Here is a 22,747-nt window from a genome sequence, read left to right as displayed (position 1 = left end):
TTTCATGGATTATCTCCCAGGCCTCGGCTACAGCCAGAAAAAGGTACCAAAACAGCACTTCAAATGCAAGTGGCAGGCACTCAAGCATCTCTGTTACTGTACCTCAGCTGCGAGTGCTCCTACAGTCATTACACACGTGCTGTTGCACACCTAGATGCACAGCTTGTGCCTGAGGAAATGCGGGGTGACGTGTATGCGAGTTTAGAAAGCCATTTCTCTGCGATCCCAAAGACAGAAAAGCCATACAGTAAAGACGGTAGTCAGTGTCAGAGTGGCGTGTGGTGAGCCCTGGGTAGCAGATCGTTGGCAGCAGTGGGAGTGAACTTGGACATCTGGAAGGGACACAGGGCGTACGTCCAAGCTCGAGGAACCCCACGCGGGCACAGCGTCAAGACATCAGCGTGGCTGGGCAGAGGGTTGAGGGGGAGGGAGGCGGGGTCCCCTGGAGTCAGGGGAGCAATGGGCATAAGGCGGACAGTTAACAGGAAGTGGCGATTCTCTCAGCACAGCTGTGGCCCCTGCGATCTCGTCCCCGCAGTTTCGCCTGTTAGTGTCTAGGAGTGGGCCAGGCCGTGAAGCCAGTCCTGAGAAGCTGCAGCGCTGCTGGGCTTACGTCTGTGCCTGGGGCTTCCCAAGGCCTTTCCTGTAGCCTGACAGATACCTGCTGTACAGGTGGGTCTGTAAAAAGGGGGTCAGCAAGGAAAACAACAGAAGACAGGTTGACATTCACTCTGAAAACAATAGCTGTGCTTAAGAGGAAGTTAGGAACAGAATAGTAGTGAAGATGCCCATTTGGGGTGTGTTTTTACCCCCAGAGGTAAGGCCCGCACTGCCTGTTCCTGTGGCAAGAAGGGCTGGTTCACACAGTCCTGGAGGGTGAGGGCTCCCACAGCTCCCCGAGTATGTATGGCGTCCAGCCTGGTGAAGAAAACGTCATTTTTTGCCAGGAGGCTTAAGTGGGCTTCTCTCTTTTTTTTTTTTAAATTTTATTTTATTAAATTTATTGGGGTGACAATTGTTAGTAAAATTACATAGATTTCAGGTGTACAATTCTGTATTACATCATCTATAAATCCCAATGTGTGTTCATCACCCAGAGTCAGTTCTCCTTCCATCACCATATATTCGATCCCCCTTACCCTCATCTCCCACCCCCCACCCCTGCCCCCCTTACCCTCTGGCAACCACTAAACTATTGTCTGTGTCTATGAGTTTCTGTTTCTCATTTGTTTGTCTTGTTCTTTTGTTGTTTTTGGTTTATATACCACATATCAGTGAAATCACATGGTTCTCTGCTTTTTCTGTCTGACTTGTTTCGCTCAGCATTACTCTCTCAAGATCCATCCATGTCACAAATGTTCCTATATCATCTTTTCTTACCGCCGAAGAGTATTCCATTGTGTATATATACCACAACTTCTTTATCCATTCATCTATCGAAGGACATTTTGGTTGTTTCCATGTCTTGGCCACCATAAACAAAGCTGCAATGAACATTGGAGCACACGTGTCTTTATCTCTAAATGTTTTCAGATTTTTGGGGTAGTTACCCAGGAGAGGGATTGCTGGGTCATATGGCAATTCTATTCGTAATTCTTTGAGAAACCTCCACACCGCCTTCCATAATGGCTGCACCAGTCTGCATTCCCACCAACAGTGTATGAGGGTTCCTTTTTCTCCACAGCCTCTCCAACATTTGTTACTATTTGTCTTGTTGATGAAAGCCATTCTGACTGGGGTGAGGTGATATCTCATTGTGGTTTTGATTTGCATTTCTCTGACGATTAGTGATGTTGAGCATTTTTTCATATGTCTATTTGCCATTTGTATGTCCTCTTTGGAGAAATGTCTCTTCAAGTCCTCTGCCCATTTTTCAATTGGGTTGTTTGTTTCTTTGTTGTTGAGTTGCATGAGTTCCTTGTATATTCTGGATACTAGCCCCTTATCGGAGGCACTGTTTGCAAAAATCTTCTCTCATTCAGTTGGTGGCCTCTTTATTTTGTCAATGGTTTCTTTTGCTGTGCAGAAGTTTCATATAGTCCCATTCGTTTATTTTAGCTTTTACTTCCATTTCCTTTGGAGTCAAGTTCATAAAATGCTCTTTGAACCCAAGGTCCATAAGTTTAGTACCTATGTTTTCTTCTATGCAGTTTATTGTGTCAGGTCTTATGCTTAAGTCTTTGATCCATTTTTAATTAACTTTGGTACATGGTGACAAATAGCAGTCCAGTTTCATTCTTTTGCACGTGGCTATCCAATTCTCCCAGCACCATTTATTGAAGAGGCTGTCTTTGCTCCATTGTGTTTTTAGCTTCTTTGTCAAAAATTATCTGTCCATATTTATGTGGTTTTATTTCTAGGTTCTCAATTCTATTCCATTGGTCTATGTGTCTGTTTTTCTGCCAATACCATGCTGTTTTGATTATTGTAGCCCTGTAGTACAAGCCAAAGTCAGGAAGTGTGATACCTCCATTATTGTTCTTTTTCCTTAAGATTGCTTTGGCTATCGGGGTCTTTTGTGGTTCCAAACAAATCTGATGATTTTTTGTTCTATTTCTTTAAAATATGTCATTGGGGTTTTGATGGGGATTGCATCAAATCTGTATATTGCTTTGGTAATATGGCCATTTTAACTATGTTGATTCTTCCAATCCATGAGCACGGAATGTCTTTCCATTTCTTTGTGTCTTCTTCAATTTCTTTCAAAAATGTCTTATAGTTCTCAGCATATAGGTCTTTCACGTCCTTGGTTAAGTTTATTCCTAGGTATTTTATTCTTTTTGCTGCAATAACAAAAGGAATTGTTTTTTGTATTTCTTTTTCTGAGATTTCATTGTTAGTATATAGGAAAGCAATGGACTTTTGTACGTTGATTTTGTAGCCAGCAACTTTACTGTATTCATTGATTGTTTCTAATAGCTTTTGGTGGAGTCTTTAGGGTTTTCTATATATAGCATCATGTCATCTGCAAAGAGTGATAATTTAACTTCTTCAATTTGGATGCCTTTTATTTCTTTCTCTTCCCTGATTGCTCTGGCGAGGACTTCCAACACTATGTTGAAAAGCAGAGGTGATAGGGGACAGCCCTGTCGTGTTCCTGAACGTAGAGCAAAGGGCTTCAGTTTTTCTCCATTAATTATGAGATTAGCTGAGGGCTTGTCATATATGGCCTTTATTATGTTAAGGTATTTTCCTTCTATACCTATTTTATTAAGTATTTTAATCATAAATGGATGTTGTATCTTGTCAAATGCTTTTTCTGCATCAATTGATATAATCATATGATTTTTGTCCTTATTTTGTTTATGTGATGTATCACATTGATGGGTTTCCAGATGTTGAACCATCCTTGTGTCCCGGGGATGATCCCCACTTGGTTGTGATGAATAATCTTTTTAATGCATTGTTGTATTTGATGTGCTAGAATTTTATTTAGGATTTTTGCATCGGTATTCATCAGAGATATTGGTCTGTAGTTTTCTTTTTTTGTGCTGTCCTTACCAGGTTTTGTTATCAGGGTAATGTTGGCTTTATAAAATGAGTTAGGGAGTACTGTCTCTTCTTCAATTTTTTGGAAGAGTTTGAGCAGGATTGGTATTAGATCCTTTTTGAAGGTTTGGTAGAATTCACTAGTGAAGCCATCTGGTCCTGGACTTTTGCTTTTGGGAAGGTTTTGGATGACTGATTCAATTTCGTTACTGGTGATCGGTCTGTTTAGATTTTCCAGTTCTTCATGGTTCAGCCTTGGAAGGCTATATGTTTCTAAGAACTTGTCCATTTCTTCTAGGTTATTGAATTTGGTGGCATATAGTCCTTCACAGTATTCTTGGATGATTCTTTGTATTTCTGTGGTGTCCGTGATAACTTCCCCTTTTTCATTTCTGATTTTGTTAATTAGTGTCTTCTCTCTTTTTATGTTAGTGAGTCTAGCCAAGGGTTTGTCAATTTTGTTAATCTTTTCAAAGAACCAGCTGTTTGTCACATTAATTTTTTCTATTGTCTTTTTGTTCTCTATTTCATTTAGTTCTGCTCTGATTTTTGTTATTTCCTTTCTTCTGCTGACCTTGGGTTTCATTTGTTCTTCTTTTTCTAGTTCTTTAAGGTGTAACATGAGGTTATTTATTTGGGATTTTTCTTGTTTCTTGAGATAGGCCTGTAATGATATAAATTTCCCTTTAAAACTGCTTTCGCTGCATCCCAAAAATTTTGGTAGGATGTGTTTTCACTGTCATTTGTTTCTATGTATCTATTGATCTCTCCTCTAATTTCTTCTTTGACCCAGTCATTCTTTAAAAGTATGTTGTTTAGTCTCCGTGTATTTGTGTTTTTTCCCACTTTCTTTTTGCAGTTGATATCCAATTTCAAAGCCTTGTGATCAGAGAATATGCTTGGTATGATTTCAATCTTCTTGAATTTGCTGAGGCTGATTTTATGTCCCAATATATGGTCTATCCTTGAAAATGTTCCATGTACACTAGAAAAGAATGTATAGTCTGATGTTTTAGGATGAAGTGCTCTATAAATGTTAATTATGTCCATTTCATCTAATGTGCCATTTAGGGCTGCTGTTTCTTTATTTATTTTCTGTTTGGATGATCTATCCATAGCTGTCAACAATGTATTTAAGTCCCCTAATATAATTGTGTTTTGGTCAATTTCTCCCTTTAGTTCTATTAGTAGTTGCTTGGAATATTTCCGTGCTCCCTGATTGGGGGCATAAATATTGATGACTGTTATGTCTTCTTGTTGTATAGTCCCCTTTACCATTGTGAAATGTCCATCTTTGTCTCTTGCTATCTTTTTCACCCTGAAGTCTGTTTCATCTGATATCATTATGGCTACACCTGATTTTCTCTGGGTACCATTTGCTTAGAGTGTCAATTTCCACCCTTTCACTTTGAGTCTATGCTTGTCCTTGTAGCTGAGATGTGTCTCTTGGAGACAGCATATGGTTGGGTTTAGTATTTTGATCCAATCTGCTACTCTGTGACTTTTTCTTGGTGAGTTCAGTCCATTTACATTTAGGGTGATTATCGATATGTGAGGATTTCCTGTCATTCTGTCTTTAGTTTTCTGGTAAGGCTGTGTCTCCATTGTTTCTTTGCCTTTTTGTTGTTGTTTATTATTTCTGTGTGGTGGTATTCTTTGATGTTTCCCTCTGTTTCTTCTTTTATTTCAGATTGTTTCTTCGTCGTTGGTTTTAGACAGCTTCAATACAATGTGCCTTGGAGAAGGCCTGTTGGGATTCAGGTAATTAGGTGTTCTATTTGCTTCTTGGATTCGAGGGTCAAGTTCTGTCCACAAGTTTGGGAAGTTCACATTGACAATTTGTTTGAATATATTCTCTGTTCCCTTCTCTCTTTCTGCTCCTTCTGGTATGCTCATTATTCTTATATTGCTCTTTCTGATGGAGTCAGAAAGTTCTTGTAGATTCTTTCATTTCTTTTAAGTCTCAAGTCTCTTTCTTCTTCCATCTGTGTCATTTCCAGGTTTCTATCTTCGATGTCACTGATTCTTTCCTCCATCTGGCCAACTCTACTACCTAAGCTGGTTATTTCATTCTTAATTTCTTCTGTTGAGTTCTTAATCTCCAGAAATTCTATTTGGTTCTTTTTTAAAATTTCAATCTCTTTTGTAAAATGCTCATGCTGTTCTTTGATTGTGTTTCTGAGTGCATTTAACTGCCTATCTGTGTTTTCTTGCATCTCGTTGAGTTTTTTCAGAACTGCAATCTTGAATTCTCTGTCATTTAAGTCACATATTTCCATATCTTTAAGTTCCTTTTCTGGAGACTTTTCACTTTCTTTCTGAGCTGTCTTGTTGCCTTGGTTATTCATGGCAATTACTGATTTACTATTTCTCTTCCTAGACATCTACAGGAATGGTTTCTGCAACAGGTTGATAGGAAGAGGTCTTTCTTTTGTTTTCCAGTACTTGGTAGAATATTTTATTTTTTCTCCGACTGCAGCCTTTTTTTTTTTTTTCTCTCACACGGTAGTGCTATGTTTTCTCTGCACTATTCTAGCTTCTCACACAATGGGGAGATTCCCTGGGAAATGGGCTTCTCCTCTGTTAACAGTTTGCCTTGGTTACAGGGAGCAATGTCCGTGTGGGTATGCGGGGAGCTTTTGAAGTTCCAAAGCTCTTCCTGCACTAGATTCATAGCCCGAGTGTTTCAGCAGTTCTATTTACTCCTGCAGGGATCCACCCAGATAGGTGGGGATAGGGGCGGGGTGAGTTGTGAGAGGTGGTCCAGAGCAATGGCAGTGACCACCACCACAGCCGGTCCTGCTTTCACAGCTCCCTCCCCTTTTGGCAGAACCTGTTGGGCTGCGAATCTGTGTCTGAGGACCACAGTTATCTGTTCTTTTGATCTGACACCACTACTGTTCTGCTTCTAGCACCGGGCAGTTAGGGGCGGGGCGAGCTCTAGGAGGGTAGGGGTGGGCGGCTAGTCTCAGTGCCTAAGGCTCCGTTCTCTGTTCGGCAGTGAGGGCTTAAACCACCGTTTTCAGCCTTCTTCCCTCAGTCTTTTCTCGGAGGTCTCTGCCGTGAGCGTTGGGTTCAGCCGTGTTATATGCTGCCCCCTCAGCCCTGTGGGCCATAAGCAGAGCCCTAGCAGTCCGAGTTCTTCCCTCTCCCGCAGCTGCGGTAGTTCCGGGATGCAGCGAGCCTGGAGCACTGAGCTAGGTCTGCGTCCTGCGCCCGAGGGGCTATCTCCGCACTTCTCCCTTCCCTCCTCCCCCCGCTCACGCGATTTGCCCGCCTTTAGGTGAATTCAGTAGTGGGGCTCTTCGTCTTGCCTGTCTGCTATGCATGGAGTCCTTTGTGGAGTTATAGTTGTTCGATTTGTTGTAAATTGCAGGGGAGATTTACAGAGGCTCACCTCACACTGCCATTTTGATGACGCCACTCCGTTAGAAAATCTGAGTGTGTGTCTTCTCCAGATTTATGAAAGAATATTGCAATGGCCATCAGCCTGGGGTTTGGAACTATCTAAACTGAAAATGCTGAGATTTAGCCAAAGTAGGTAATATCTCCTTCCACTATTTTATGGGTCTATTGTTTAATGACATTAGAGGTGCAACCTAAATATAGTCAAGAAGCACTCAAATGAACACTTATGTATATTTGATAAGGAGGGACAAATACTGAGATAGACCATACCTTTGTATTTTCTCTCAACTTTCCTATGTGAAATATAGAGTATGTTTCCTGCCAGGATCCTGGGCCATCAAAGTGTCCATTTTTCTGATGTGCAGATGGCTAAGTAATTTCTCCCAGTGGAAATGGTGTTCATGAGGGAAATTTCATGCATGCAGTTGCTGCTTACTTAAAATAAGTTCTGGGAAACATACCTGGACCTCATAGGTATCAGACATGCCTTAAAATGTGACCCCAAAGCTGACTTGTTGATTTAGAAATTTTGGAAATAAAAGTGATTGGGATTTTGGAAAACTCCCACTTCATATGATGTCAGTAGGTTAACTATGTGCTGTTAACAGCTGAGAATCAGCATTTTATTACTGGTGGAGCTGTATGAATTGCCCCCTAGGAGATTGTATAGGAAATGCAGTGCACAAACCTAACATGCACCAACATTTATTTTTCCCTGAGCTCTATAAAAATGATCCATCACTAAATAAAGACAGTAATTTTACTGGCTTACACAAATGTCTTAAATTCATGTGTGTGTGTGTATCTGTGTTTGAGTGTGTGTCTAAAACTTAGAGAAGGCTAGACCAAGACATTCAATTAGAAAATAAAAAGAGGGAAAGAGGAAGGCTTAGGTTCTCCCAGTAAAATAGTTATTTGTAGTGTCTCCATGCAATAAGTAGGGAAAGAGGATGTGGATGGAATGAAGAAAGTATAAGCACTTGTATCTAAATACCTCCATATGTTTTGAGAGAAGGTTAAAAAAGATAAGGTAGATGACGATGTATTTAGGGTGTAGGAAGGTGACAGTTGATGGAGTTTATGTCATGGGTCATTTTTTGGTGTCCTGGGAGATACGGTCATCTTTGAGAGTCATGCAAGTCCAATGAAATAGCAAATTTGAGAACTCTGATGTCACTGATATGGAAAGTAAGAAAGATGGAGAATAAAAAGATTGATGAGCTGTAATGAAGGCCCAAGTGAAGGTAGAAATGACAAATCACCAGTGGCTAATTGTTAAAACTTTATTTTCTTCAACTGAGCTCAGCAGGTCAGGTACAGAGAAAATGGGTGTGATGGGGTGAAGTGAGTATTAAGAATTATTGTACCCAACACTCAAAGATCATGGGGGTGAGGGACTCAAAGATGTTGGCAAGGATATAGTTGGAATTACTAACTATGGGGTTCAAGCTGGGTGAGAAAATCAAAGCCATGAGAAGTTTGGGAGGGTAGGGAGGTATGATGGGACTGGAAATTCTATAGAACAGACGTAACTAGTGTGAGATGTGGAAGCATTGGAGATAGAAATTAGAGAGTGGAATTTTACTGACACAACAGTTACTGGTAGTGGCAATATCTAGACTGTGGTCCAGAGAGTGGACTGATGTGTAGACTGGAAGATAAGGTCAAGGAACCACAAGGCTGGGAAGATAGCTGAGTCAACACGTGTATCATGTCATGTAGGATGATGTTAAGACTCTGGCTGAAGAAAAAAATCTACATACTATATGAGCAACTTAGCTCTTGAAAAGTTGTTGCCCTTTGATTTTCTGTGAAAGTGTAGCTAAAATGTTGGTTGATCGTGCATTTAGGGAATCCTGAGTCAAAAAGTGCCAAGAGCGAGAGACCATCAGATGGTGTCCTGGAAGCATCTGGAGGCAGCATGGACTTGGAACTGGAAGTATGGAGTCCTGGTGTGGTTCTGCTGTTGACTTACTTGTGTAACTCTGACTAAATAATAACCTCTCTGGGCCCCTTATCTATGAAATGAGAGGTTTGGCTTATGTGGTTTCCCAGGAATTTCCTGGCTCTTAACCACATTCAGTTTCAACCTTTCCCATGTTGCTGTTGAGTTAGCCTAATTGCTGCCTCTTCTCCACTGATTTCATTCTGCCCCACCTCACCCTCATATGACTCCTTCTTTCCACTGAGAGATAACAATCCCAACTAGCTCAGGATAATTCCCCCAACTGCTAAAACTATTTCTAAAATGTGAACTTACTGATTCATACACTGCTTGAGGTGCATCGTTTCTTTCTGACTGGTCTCACATATGTCACCATTACATCCAGCAACTGGGTCACTGGTGAAAAGCTGAGATAATCATGGAAAATGACCACCTGAGATGTGATGGTGAGACTTAAAGAGCTAAGAAAAATAAAGGTTTCAAATCGCTAACATTATCATTACTAAAGAATGGAAAGTTAGCTAGATATGCATGGCCTCTGCCCTTTGGTACCTTAAATTGAAAACATTCCAGCTTAATGCCAAACATGTAAACACACAAAACACCATGGAAACATCATCTTGTTGAGTGAATAAATAAATTATTTAGGAGTCAACAGATACTACCCAAGGGCCCCCTTTAAGTTCTCATTGGCGGCATATATTTGGAGTTCATGTAAGGCCAACACCATGGGAATGAATGAGATGACAAGCAGAAAGAATTCAGCATACAGTGAGAGGCATTCTCATCACAGTGCCTAAGGAAGATTCCTTTTACAAGGCTGGATAACAAGAGGAAGCAACAAAGACACAAAGAGTTGATGAGAGAGAGAAATGGGCCAGTAAAGTTCCACAGTATCAAAGAAAACATAGTCCTGATAAGAGACTGGTCTGCAGAGGAAAATGGCATGAGTGAGTCAAAGAAGATGAGGACTGAAATAGATTATTGGATTTGCCCATTAGAAGATCATTATCCACTTTCTCATGAGCGTATCCATGGAATTAAGGGCAGGATTCAGAGAGTATGAGTTTACATAGTGAATGATCGGAGTGGAAGAGATGTTTCTAAGACCAAACTATTCTTTCAGATAGATTGACAACAAAATTTGGTACTCAGGGGTAAGAGAGATAGGGGAGATATTTTGAGGAAGAATGAAGACATGATTTGTAGTTAAAAGGGAAGAATTCACGGGAGCAAGGGCACTGAACATATGTAAAAGGTACAATGGATGAAGCAAGAAGCAGGAGAGGTTGATGAGATCATAATAGCAGTTGAAGGAAGTAGGGAAAGGAAGTTGAAGAGATTTTGAGGTTGAAGGAATGCATGATGTCAGCACAGAGACATATATAAAACTGGACAGTAACTGATATTTTATGTGGAGAGTTCCTTGAAGATTTTGAAACACAGGAAGAGGGGAGAAGAAGCAGAGAGGCTTGATCCAAGAGGTACACTTGGAAAATTCTAGAAGCGGAAAAATGAAAAGTCATTAGCCCTACCTCCAAATATACCCAACGCTGGGACTGAAGATATTGCCTCACCTACCTAACAGGGAACAATTTCCTAGAAAGCAAGAAATGATTGGTGTAAAAGTTGATTCCTTGACTTCTTATTGCCATAGCCCCTTTTTCTACTGCTAACACATTGGAGGAACTGGGAGAACAAGACTGCTGATCCAAGGATAGATTTTTGCCTCTGTCTGACCCACGGCTCTGATGGTAGATGTTTGACAACCCAGAGCCCTGTTGACGTGACACAACCATTACATTAGCTAAAAACTTTTCATCACCTAGAGAATTTCACCTACTTTGTAAATATGCTGCAATATTTGGCTAACTTGAGCCCTATATTGGGAAAGATATACAGGTCCATAATCCCTTATTGAAACAGCACCAGAGTAATAGTCTCCCTCGTCTACTGAGTTTCACACATTATAGTAGAGGTCATCAAAATTTATTCTCAGATATCTACTAGAAGACTTTGAAGAAAAAATGATATATTCCCATACAGATTTTTTAAGTTAACATCTAAAATTTTCACCAAAAGTGTAAATAGTTGCAAAGGTTATTTATTTACAATGTGCTATAAATAAATACTATTTAAAATAAAGCAATTATTTTATCTTTTAAAGATACTAATAACATCAAAATATCATACTGATTTTTTTAAAAACCACTTTTTAGTGAAGAATCTGCATCCATTCAAAAATGCACACAAATTTTAAGTGTACATCTCACTGGTTTTCAGAGTTAAGCCACCCATGTAACGAGCAAACAGACAAACAGATCAAGAAGTTCTCCTTTGCTCCTTCCAAAGTCATTGCCCCGCCCCAAAGGTAACCATTACTGGGATTTTAGCATCCTAGATTAGTTTTCTTATTTTAGAACTTTATATAAATGGAATTATTCAGTAGGTATTCTTTTTAAGTATGGCTTTCACTCAGCATTATCTTTGTGAGACTTAATGTTGGGTGTAGCAAAACTTCATTCTCGTACTTTATTCCATGGCAGGAATATACCACAATTTATTTATTTATGATGCTCTTGATGAACATTTGGATTCTTTCCAATTTTTGGCTACTACAAGCAGTGCTGCTATAAATATTTTCGTGCATGCCTTTTTTGTGAAGTATGTAAACATTTATGTTGGGTATATACCTAACACTGGAATCATTGGGTCATAGGATCATGTAGTCAGATGTATTGGGTACCGCTAAACATTTTTCCATGGTGTTTGTATCAAATTATATTTTTACTAGAAGTGCATGATGATTTTAGTTGCTTCACATCATGTGGTAGTCTGTCTTTTTCATTTCACCTATTCTGATGGGTATGAAGTTTGAGCACTTTTACAAATATTTTGGTCATTTAGATATCCTTTTTTTGTGAAGTATGTATTCAAGTTTCTACCCATTTTTCTATTGAGTTTGTCTTTTTCTGACTGATTTGGAGGTGTTCTTAATATGTTCTCTGTTTAAGTGCTTTGTTTGATATGCGTACCGCAAATATCCTCTTTCACTCTTTGGCTTTCATTTTACTCTATTAGTGGTATCTTTTTTATATAAAAGTTATTAATTTGAATGTAGCCAATTTCTAATTATTTCCCTTTATGATTAGTACCTTTTGTATCTTGCATAAGGAAGTTTTGCCCACCAACATCATGAATATATTCTTGCAAATTTTGTTCTAGAGCTTTATTGGTTTAGCACGCACATTTAGGTATTACCTTAGTTTTCTGATGATACTCAAGAGAATTTCCGTTTGTGTTTTATCCAGCTTTCCTATTGGCTTCATCAGAAGCATAGTCTGCTGAAAGTGAGGCCACCTTAGCCCAACACAACAAAGGTTTGATAAATGCCATTATCCATTTTTTAAAAAGTTCTGTAATGTTGGAAATTTTACATTGTTCCTTGAACTTGTTTATTTAGATTTTTTCATTCTACTTTCTCTATAGGTATCTTATGTAATAGAGGATTCCTGTGCACTATACTTTTAGATTTAAGTGTCTGTTGAACACCATGCAATATTTTTCTTAAATGAAATGGGCACATAACTTTTTAAAAATGCAATTTCCTGTGATCAATGGTTTCTAGTTCTCTATGCGTAAGTCTCTAATTCAATGGTTCTCACTTTTTTCTGCATTTTGAATCACCCAGGGAGCTTTAAAGATTGCTTATGTATAGTTCCTACCCCTAGAGATTCTTTCTTAATTAGTTTTTAGTGAAGCATTGGCATTAAGATATTTTAAAATCTCTCTAAGCAGTTATGACGTGCAGCCACTGTTGGCAACTATTGCTCTAAATGTTAATTAAAAAAAAAAAGGCTCTGGATTGAGTAACCATTGCAAATTTACTAATACAGAATTGATCACAATAAATTAAATACATTGTAAATTTTGATGAGGGTTCACAGACATCAACATTTCAAGTCATACCTTTGTTTTTCTCTTCAAAGGTTTTCATAGTTCATGATAATGCATCAATATGGATATGAGGTATATCTTTCAAGATGGGTAAGATATGTCCTCCCCATTTTTTAAATGGTTCATAGGGCATTTGTGAAAGGGGAGGGCCTAAAGAAGTAGCCTCAACCAAAGGCACATTTCTCAGGCAGATCAATGTTAGGAAAGAACACAAATGTAACTCCAGGATCTAGAACTTGATTGTCTTGAAGCTGTCCTTTCTAGATACCTCTCGGAAATCTTCTTGTGTCCCCTAATTTAGATAAAGTTCTTCCACTTTGAAAACCACTGTTCTGTAGTGTCCTAGATAATGTTTCTTTTCCCCTCCTAATTAATTCCTCGCCTTTCTCTACCCTGCCCTCTGCCTTTGGAGGCTGATCTGAAATGGACGATGCTATCAGCCTTTCCTGCTCTCTGGCTTCTCATTGGCTTCTTCAAGGAATTAGGGAGAACAGTGAAATCAGGAGGTTTATTCTCCAGGTTCTCTTTTAGCAGGTTTTCTAGGGAAGGCTGACGCTCTTGATTCAAGGTCACAGTTCCTCCTAGGTGGCCCTTGCTCTGTGACTTTCAGTGTTTGGTTGTTACTTTCCTCTCATCCTGTTGGCCCAAGAGCAGATAACAGCTGCAGGGGATTTCACTATTCTTTGTGATGTCCCTACACCATTTGAAAACAGTCTCTCTATTGAGTCCTCCTTAAATTATTTTACCTTGAGTGTGCTTTGCTGATACATATAGGAACAGAGGATCCCTTCTATGACTAAGTGGCTTCCACAGAGATTGACTGGGATCAGAGATGTTACTGAACAGTTCTTCTAGTGAGAGCACAATAGCTATTTCTGAACCAAACCTCAACAGATAAACTTGGTGTTATGGCTCGTCAATACACAGATCCAGAGAATGACTGCTTCAGCTGACATCATTCAAAATGAATACAATGAGAACGTGGATAGTCCATTCTGGATCATTTCCTGCCCACATCTTTATGCTTGGCAAAGGAGGGATAATTTGACAGACAAACACCAAAGGAGGAATGTCAAACATACAGTACGTACATTCTTCCATCACTTTCTCTCATTTACCCCTTATTTATATACAATTATGTCTTTTGTTGTTTGCAAATTGTTTCTTAGATGTCAGTATCCTCTTCTTAGCTAGATTTTAAGTTTCATGGATATATAAACCAAAGACTTACATTTTTGAGCTGAGCTGCCACTGAGGTCCCGGATGGCTCCATTGGTTGGAGCTCGGGCTCTCAGCCACCAGGGTGCTGGGTTCCACTCCCGGTGACTGGACCTGTAGCTGAGCTGCGCCCTCCACAACTAAGGTTGAAAGGACAACAACTTGACTTGGGTGGAGCTGATGAGTCCTGGGAAAAACACACCACTGTTCCCCAATAAAAAAGTCCTGGAAATACTGTTCCCCAATAAAGTCCTGTTCCCTTTAAATAGTGGTTTAAAAAATACATATAGTGGTTTAAATTTTTGATGACATATAAAGAATGGTTCCTTTAAAAATGAAACAGAATAAAAAGTATCTTGAGAGGCTATCTGCAAGCCGCGATTCTCCCCCCGTAAGAAGGTAACTTAGACGGTTCTTGGGGATGCCCAGATTCTATTTGGATCCCTAATTTTGGGTTCATAGCCAAGTCTCTCAATGAAGGCCTGAAAGGGAAGAATGATGACTCATTTGAATGGAGCTCAGAATGTGAAAGGGCTTTTCAGGGACTCAAGTGACAGCTGACTCAATCCCAGCCTTGGGTCCCCTGGATTTAACAAGGACTTGATTTCTATTGTATGTACATGAGAGATAGCACTTGGGGTCTTAACTCCAAAGCTTAGACCTCTGATCTGGGTAATTGCTTATTTTTCTAAACAATTAGATCAAAGAGCCAAAGGATGGCCTCCTTGCCTTAGAGTGGTTGCTACTACAGTCACTCTCTTAGAGAGAAAATTTGACTTTTGGACAACCTGTAGCCATCTGGGCCTCACACCAGGTTCAATCTCTGATAAACTCCAAGGGGACAGAATGGTTGTCGCCTGGGAGATCAATCCAGGCCATGCTCCTAAACAACCCAGTTGTCACCATAAAAACACGCCACATTTTAAACCCAGCCACTCTATTCCCAATTGAGCTGGGGGATCTGGAACATAACTGCATAGAAAATACAAATGCAACATACTTCATCAGGGCAGACCTAAAAAGTGAACCCCTCCCAAATATGGAAGAAGAAAGGTTTGCCAAACTAAACAGATGAAAGACTAGCAACTGTCACCTTAAATGAAATGATAAAAGCAGAGGCCCTGCCCCCTGGGACCGCCACGCAAAAGGCTGAGTTAATAGCCTTCACTAGGCCCTAGAATTGGGAAAAGGAAAGACCCTGGACATCCCGGTATGCTTTTCTCCGTTCTACATGCCCATGGGACCATCTGGAAGGAGAAAGGCATGTTAACTGCAGGGGCAGGGGGGACAGGTTAGACATGGTCTTATTATACTCAAACTCTTACAAGCTGTTCAGCTTCCCCAACAGGTCACTGTTAGCCACTGTAAGGGACACCAAAAGAGAAATGCTAAAGTAATAAAAGGAAATAATAAGGCGGTCAAAAGAGCTGCTCAAAACCAAGTTATTCAGTAATTGCCCCTTTTACCTGGAAAGCCTAACCCATCAAATTATTCCCCAATACATACAGAGGTGGAATTCAATAAGGTAAAAAGATGGGGCTTCAAATGGGACCTTATCAGTTGTGGGTGGCTAACCAACCAATATGGGCAATACTTCTTTGCTAAAACTACAGCTCTATATGCAATCAGGGCTGCATACAGAGACCCCATTAGGGGAAGGAAGCTTTATATAATTGGCTAATACACACCATGGCAATTGCAGGTTTATGAGCTCTAATTGACCAGGTTATAAAAGCTTGCCCAGCCTGTAATGCCAATAGGCCAACACTTGGCCCCACAATTTCAGGGATGAGGCACAATCAAATGAGGGGAACATAGCCTGGGGAGGACTGGCAAGTGAACTTCACTGTCATGCCTAGAGCACCAGGTAACTTCAGATACCTCCTAGCACTAGTTGACACCTCTCTGGTTGTGTAGAAGCCTTCCTCACCAGGAATGAGACACCAATAGAAGTGACAAAGGCCCTATTGAAGGAAATGATTCCTAGTTTGGGCTCCCAAAATCTTTACAGAGTGAACAGTGGCCCAGCATTTCTCTCTCAGATTACAAAAGGTGTTACCAAAGCCTCAAGAGTCAAATGGGTATTGTACTCAGCTTGGAGATTTCAAGCATCAGGGAAGGTGGAAAGGGCTAATCAGACCCTTCAGAGAACTTTACTCAATTAATGTCAGGAAACTCTAAAGTATTGGGTAAGGCTCCTTCCAGTAGCTTTACTGTATATATGCCTAGTTCCAAAAGAGAAGTTAAAATTGAGTGCATTCAAGTTAATGTATAGATTGCCAATTTCCTAGACCCTGGAACAGGGACCACTCAACCTCCATGAGCTAGAGCAAGTTAAATGTGTCCTCCAAATAACGGCCATGAAGGCCTTCATGGCCTATGGAAATCAGGGACTACCAGCTCCCACAGATGTAACCTTTCATCCCTTCCATCCTGGAGACTGGGTATATCTCAAGACATGGAAAACAGGGAGTCCTCAGGACCAGCTCACCCCAAAATGAAAGAGACCCTCTGTGGGGACAGAGCCAGGAGAGTAGTTTCCAGGCTCTTGGCCTCACATGGAAAGGAGCTGGCTCAGATAGTAAATGGCCATCAACTGTGATTGGATGGCCATCAGCTGTGGCTAGTTGACCGTCAACTGTAAGCAGTGAGCCATTGGCTATGCTAACAGAAAATGGGCGCTAGCAAGAAGATGGTGGCTGGCAAGCGCCAACTGCAGTTAGCAGGGCGGAGTGCGGGTTGCAGATTACAGAGAGGTGGACAGCAGGTTGCGGATAGTGTGGCTCCTGCTTCCTGTGCCTCCAACCCAGCCACCAGCGAGAAGATAGTGGTATGACTCCCCTATCTATGGCTCTGTGGGTGTTTCTTTTTGGCCTCACCATGTCCTGCGTTCTTGTGCGGGGGTGCGGGACTAGAGAACCCGCATGACACCCCGGCGTGACACAGGGTGTAGCGAGCAGGGTATGGTGCCAGCCAAAGCTCTCCGAAGGCAGTGGAGCAGTTTGTGCGTATGAACACTCAGTCTCAGGAAGACCAGGAGGAGCAGCTGCCGGAGAGCTGGACCCCTGTGGAGGGGTGGAAAGATGTGGATGGTACCCCAATCAGCATAGGCCAGAGAAAGCGAAGGTCATTGCGGCCCTGTGGGCTGGGAAGTGCTTGCTCAGGCAGCCTGGATGCGGGACTTGTCCCAGGAGGAAACGCTTGCTGAGTCCTCCATGGGAGATGGGGTGAGGTCAAGGTCGTCCCTCACCCCAAGGACAGCCCTGGCGAATGACTGTGGACTATGGGGAATTGCCTTCCATCCCTAATTTGATGGATCGCTTGACTCTTTGCTTAGGAATGTACCAAGTGATCATTTCTCAGTGATCTTATTTTATCATTAGATTCATAACCAGTAGAGGACATAAAGACAACAGAGGTTGCACACTTAAATATGCACCTTATGTACTCATTTTCACTTGTTCTTTCCTGATAAAAGTTAAATACAAGGGCCCAAATACAAAAGCCCAACTATCCGGGCTGGCCTGTGGCTCAGCTGGTTGGAGCTCTGTGCTCCTAATGTTGAGGTTGCCGGTTCGATTCCCACAGTGGCCAGTAAGCTATGTGAGTTTGTACCAATTTATTATTGTTGCTCTCAGTAAACATATTTCCATAATGATTTACATTTACAGAATGCTTTCACAATCATCTCAGTGATCCTGTTTTATCATTAGATTCACAACAGTAGAGGATATAAAGACAACAGAGGTCGCTCATTTAAATATGCGCCCTATGTTCTCATTTTCTACTTGTTCTATTGTGATAAAAGTTAAAAAAAAAGTACCCAAGTATCCGGGCGGGCCTGTGGCTCAGTGGTTGGAGCTCCGGCTCCTAATGAGGAGGCCGCCGGTTCGATTCCCACAGGGCCAGTGAGCTGCGTGAGCTGCCGGGGAGCTGTGAGCTACCATGTGCTGCCACGAGTGGCCCAGCAGCCAGTGTGTGTCGCTGCGTAATGCAGCTGAGCGGCTGCTGAGTGCTACCGTGCGCCAGCCATGAGTGGCCGGCAACCCGTGCGGCCACAGCCATCATTGTGCTACTGTGTGTTTCCGGGGCTGCCGTGTGCTGCCCTGAGTGGCCCGGCAGCCATCTTGTGCTGGGCGGCTGCTGTGCTACCTGGGCCCCCATTGGGCGGCAGCAGCGTGGTCTGTGAGAGCAAATGGCCCACTGGGCTCATAATGGGCCAGGGAGCATGGCTCTACGGAGGCAGGAAAAGGGGAGAAGAAGAGAATTGGCTTTCTCATTTTTGGGAGCAAGTTCAAAATGGCTAGAGGAACTTTTTGGAATTGGCTTTAAAGATTTCTCATTTTACAATTACAAAAGTGGATGGCATTGTTTAAATAGGGACATATGCTTACTTTGGGGAAGTAAATGCAACTTGCATTTGAAGTCAGTAAGAATTGTCATAAATGATTGAATTCAATCCCTTTCATACAAACAGATTGGTTTATAAGAGGATTTTTATTCAGATTGTTTAAAACTATGTAAACAATGCATACAATACAAAAATTAGAAAATATAACCTGTTTAGATAATTTAAAAAATGATAAAAGTCAGGTCCACATTACAGCTACATATCAGAAAACATTGATTAGGATGAAAAACCATTAACTTTTATTTAAAACAAGAACATATGTGCCAGACATTCATCTTCCGAAACAAATGTTACTAAATGCAAAACTCCTTGCTCTTCCAGTTTTTAATGTATTGGGGAAAAAGTACTCGATGTAAAGAAATATAACATTGAAATGCTTAGAACTCAAAGAAAAGTGAAAATAAGGAAAAAACATAGTAGGAGAAAATTTCAGACTTCTAAAAACACTTTGAAGTCAAGTTCAATTTATATTAAGAAAACTCAACATTTATTGAATGTTTCCTAAGGGCCAGAAAATGTGTACAGGACAAGAGAAAGGATGCGTTGCTCAACATCAATATAATTCTGTCTTCCAGCAGCTTACTATTGGGAAAGAGGTTCAGTGTGAGTATACTAACAACAACAACTAAAATAGATGAGAGAATGAAGAGAGACAATCCCAGAGGGTTTAAAGATCACACCTGGAAGGATCTGGAAAGCATCCTGAAGGGAGGTATCAACTCAAAAACTGAAGGGTCTGAGATTTTGTCTTACTTGCAAGTTAACATGTGAGGCTGTCTGAATGATATATATGTATACAATTGACTCTCGACCAATGTGGGGAGTGGGAGTGCCGATCCCCCGTGCAGCCAAAAATCCATGTATAACTGTTGACTCCTCTAGAAGTTTACCACTTATAGCCTCCTGTTAACTAGTAGCTTTACTGATAGCATAAACAGTCAATTAACACATATTTTATTTGTTACATGTATTATACACTGTATTACAATAAAGTAAGCAGAAGAAAATAAAATGCTGGCTTGCTCCATGGTTAGAGTGCGGTGCTCCTAACACCAAGTTCTCCAGTTTGATTACCACATGGGCCAGTGAGCTGTGCCCTCCACAACTAGATTGAAAAATAAAAAACACACAAAACAATGATTTGACATCCTGGAAAAACACCCTGTTCCCCAATATGACCCCTCCAAAGAAGAAAATATTAAGAAAATCATAAGGAAGAGAAAATTCATTTATGTACAGTATATATTTATTGATACTACAGGTCTACATCACCTGTTTAGAGGAGGAATTGTCTGCCAATACCTACATCAATATTGTCTTATATGACACAAAACACTATATATGTTATAACTATTACAAACACAAGACATGAAAAATAAAAACAATTGTGAAAAAGAAATTCATATTTATTTACAAGTATAGCAATTCATGAACCAATAACAAAAAAGCAGCAATATGATTGCTTAATGATTGCCTAGTGTAATTGATGTGATAGCTTCATGGTAGTAAGGAAATCTCTAAAAAAGTTTCCAGTATATTTACTGAAAAAAAAATCTGCATATAGGTGGACATGCACAGTTCAAACCTGTGTTGTTTAAGGGTCAACTGTACTGAGAAAATATGGGAACCCTGTGTCAGAGACAAAGACCAGTTATAACTCTGATAAAAGCAGTAGCCAGAGCAATATCTGACATTGTTTTTTAAAGCCTGGATCTCCGCACAGAGACACAGTGAGAGACTGATGGTACCTGCACATGAAGTGGGGTGCGTCACAGAAGAACTCAGGAATTAGGCAATGCTGGTCTTACCTAGACCTGCTGCTGACTTATCTGTTCTCCCTGCAAATGAGAAAAAGAGGCCTTATATTTATGCTGGAAGGAAAACAAATCTTCTCTAGGGAGGAGAAGGAGACATTACTTTCCTGGAATGGTTCCTGGAAAAAAATAAATAAATAAAATAAACAAAGCTCTCTACTATTTAATATAGTGGTCAGTAAAAGAAATTTCCCCCCACTTTTCATAAACGTTTGCCATGATGGGTGAGAACAGTATTTAAGAGGAAGTTAGAGAAGACAATCACACTCTCTGTGACAAATTTAGTCCATTGGGTGACATTTATGGGTATGATGCTCAAAATATGCCTGGTAAAATTTTATGATTTTTCCTGAGAGCCTCTGCCTCCATGTTACTACTATATTCTAAAGAGTTAGTTTGTTAGAGATACGGAGTCATAAAGCAGCATGAAATTGTCAGAAAACTGCATGGTGACCTCGAACAATTACGTTTAGTGGAAAAAATATTCAAGGTGAGAAGAGTAAGGATACAAGACTGAAGTGTCAAGGGTGTGGAGATTTACTTAGTAAAGAATAGAATTTTAAACCTGGTGATTTCTCTGGTTTCTTACAATTCTAACCATTCATGCTTACCTTTCCCAGGTAAATTCATTGTATTTGCCTACATTGAAAATTGTGACAACTTAGTTCACTTAGGTGTGGCTTGTCAGATCTTAATAAACAATCGCACACTTATCAATGTTTTGACATTATCAAAAATATATAAAGTCATTAGTGACTTTGCACTTAGGAGGTTTGTCACAATATTTTTGGCAATGGAAGACCAAGTGAAGGTTGAACATAGTCATTTTCTCTCATTAAAATACTGTCCCAAAGAATCCTGCATGTTAGAAGTTTATCAACAAGTTGCAGCTCAAAAGTTACCTTCTCCTCTGTAAAACAGTTTCAGCAATTTCAGTCATATTTGAACTCAGTTTTCTGTGTTATCAGTACAATTATAGTGGATGCTGTAGACTAGCATCATACTCAACATAAATATATTTTATTCCGTGTGCTGTGTTTCCATATCTATTTTTGCTACTGTGGAAGCTCCTTTAGCACATGTCTAATTTGGTTGGAGATTCCCTCTCTCTCATACAGCTTCTCATACAGGTAAATTTATATAGAAGTAAAATAATTACATAACTTATACAGTATAGAATAATATCGTGTTTCCCCGAAAATAAGACCTAACCAGAAAACAAGCCCTAGCATGATTTTTCAGGATGACATCCCCTGATCATAAGAACTAATGCGTCTTTTGGAGCAAAAATTAATATAAGACTCGATCTTATTTTCAGGGAAACATGGTATGTATTCTCATCTAAAATAATATTGATATGCATCATCTCATGAAAGATAAAACTGAGAAAATAAAGAATAACAATCATAATTATAAAAATAATGAATGTGTCCATAAATTAACAGATTAAAAAAAATGTATGGAGAGTTCCAGCTGAAAAAAAAATAGAGACTTTAGAATTGGAAGAAATCTTCATGCTGATATTCTATTTCACTAAGTCCAGACAAATGAGGCTCAGCAAATAAGAACATTCACAACCAAATCAGCCAACATGGTTAGCACTTGGCCCTGTCTTTTGATTCTGTATTGATTTCTTACATTTTTATTATACAGATTCAAGTTTGAGAGAAGACCTGTAGAAACTATCAGTTTATAGCTTAAGTAGCAAATAATGATGGATACACAAAATAATATGCATGTTTGTAACATTGGTAAGAGAAACATTATTAGGGAAATGTCCAATAGTAATTTATGAATTTATTATAGGGCTATTTGAACATTATTCTAACTTCTGAGTTTAACATCATCACAGGAGATCAAGCTATCTCAAAAATGCAAAATGTATAGTTACGACACAAAAACTGATGAGCTATTGTTCTACATTTAATGTGGTCATTTAGAAACCTTATGGTATAGTTCAGGTTGGATCACACAAACATGGAAAAAACTGGAAACAAATTGAGTAGTCTAAAATAATAATGAAACAATATTGATGATTGTAGCTTTGAAAAATAATACATTTCAGTTAATGTACCTAAAAGTGAAATCAGATATAAACAAAGTACAGAGTCTGACATACAGCTTTCTAACTTTTATTTTTAATTTAAAACTCTTTAAATATTTATAATTTTCATTATATACTTGTTTCTAATATAATGTATACTTGTTTCTAAAAGTATACATTATTTCAGGAATTTTCTAGAATCCTGCAATTGCACAAATACAGTGTGAGCTTACATTCTATTATTTTGAAAAATTGGACTTACTGAAAATCGCAATTTCCCAGCAACTCTGTGTGTGTTAAATGCCATTGAGTCAGCTCTGACTGCTGGCATCCCTGTGAATGCGTGTTCTCTCCTCAACAGCCCTGCTGGGCTCCTGGAGACGCACTCCTCTGGCTTTTTTCATGGAGTCAATCCATCTCATATTTGGTCCTCCTCTTTTCCTGCTGCCTTCTATTTTTCC

At 39.9% G+C, this 22,747-nt stretch overlaps 1 protein-coding gene across 1 annotated transcript in view; it reads left to right on the top strand.

The window, feature by feature from the left end:
• The window catches only part of LOC148755687 (uncharacterized), a 97,053-nt gene that overhangs the window by 4,989 nt on the left and 69,317 nt on the right, over window positions 1-22,747 (top strand).

Source organism: Rhinolophus sinicus, chromosome 14, assembly GCF_057876585.1.
Source record: "Rhinolophus sinicus isolate RSI-liver-muscle chromosome 14, RSI-T2T, whole genome shotgun sequence".
Classification (NCBI taxonomy): Eukaryota; Metazoa; Chordata; class Mammalia; order Chiroptera; family Rhinolophidae; genus Rhinolophus; species Rhinolophus sinicus.
The sequence above is the reverse complement of the archived record's forward strand: the minus strand, read 5'-3'. Positions and strand labels throughout refer to the sequence as shown.